This window comes from Acyrthosiphon pisum, unplaced genomic scaffold, assembly GCF_005508785.2.
Source record: "Acyrthosiphon pisum isolate AL4f unplaced genomic scaffold, pea_aphid_22Mar2018_4r6ur Scaffold_20564;HRSCAF=21400, whole genome shotgun sequence".
Taxonomy (NCBI): domain Eukaryota; kingdom Metazoa; phylum Arthropoda; class Insecta; order Hemiptera; family Aphididae; genus Acyrthosiphon; species Acyrthosiphon pisum.
Genome location: NW_021769937.1, coordinates 20,778 through 22,258, shown reverse-complemented (window position 1 = coordinate 22,258; position 1,481 = coordinate 20,778).

Sequence of the window (1,481 nt, the reverse complement as noted above, 5' to 3'; positions counted from 1 at the left end):
GTATAAAACGTGGATTTTCGTAATTAAGATTACATATAGAATGTGCGGCTCCTCTATATTCTCCAGTTAGATGGTCATGATCCCGAACTTTCCTCATATTTAGATCTTTATATTTTAATTCAGTTTTAATACATTTTTTATAACGTTTTAATTTTTCACCATCTTCATCGCCATTCTGTTTATAATATGTAATTGTGTCTTTAATTATTTTAATTTTTTTCTCTAACATTGGAGGTAATTCAGTTAAACATCTTTCAAAAATTTGGCATTTGTCAGATTTATTATAATGATTATTTAATTGTTCTGCATTCAATGTTTCCATAGGAATTTTTTTGTCATATATTTCAGAAATACATTCTTCTTCATTTAACATACATTCAAAAAATGTTTGAGCTACGTTTGGATCAGAATATTCTACAGGTGGTTTATAATCACCATTACTATATTTAACATAATAACAAAAATTATTGGGTATATGTTTCTGGTAACAATTAGTAAAAGACACTCCATCACTTGGTTCACATGAGTAGATTGGTTGTAGTGTAGTTTCAAAGTCAGCAAAAATTATAAAAGGGACTCTTAACGAATTATTATAATTTCAAATTATAAAGTTTTATTATAAGGTTTTGGTAGAACTATTTTAGCTGCTTTATTTTTAGAACAATAATGTTTATGTTCATTTAAATTATTTTCTGTATTGAAACTATTTAAACACATTTTACATAAAAATCTTTTATGACCATCTTTTGTCATTTGACTTCCACAAAGTGTCTATAATTTCTTAATCCAACAATAATGACCTTTATTCTCATTATCCTCTCTTAAATACAACAAATCTATATGTTTTTTTTTTTCGTTTGGAGTTATTTCTAATGGTACAATTATATGGTTATTTTCACTTATTTGTTCTAGACAGTAAATATTAACAGATAAATTGTCAATTAATTTAACAAATTTTGAAACATCTTTGGTACTTACTGGAAAGTCTATTTTAGAGTTTGTAATTACTTCATCATAATCATGTTCCCATTGTGTATATTTAGTTACTCTTTGTGCATGTTTTTTAACAGGATGTAAGGCAGAGAGTATTGCCCAAAGAAAACATTTGTCATCTTTATTTTCAACATTTATAACAGCATGTTTATCTTGAATGTCTTTGGGTAATTTAATATACGAAGAACCTCTTAAAGGATTGTGTTTATTTATATTTATTTCCAATCTTAAAATTTCATGAAGTCTCCTTTGTGAATTTTTCATTACAAATTCTTCTATTTCATTTACAATTTTAATTTTTACATTTGTATAATATTCACTTAAGTCAGAATTTTGTGATAAAATTTAATTTTCTGTTTTAAAATTACATACATTATATTCCATATTTTTTTTCATCATTACCTCTTTTATATTTTGCATAAATATAATATTAACTTTTAAATTTTTCCTTTATTTATTGCTCGTTTAAGTCGTCCTTTACTGGTTTA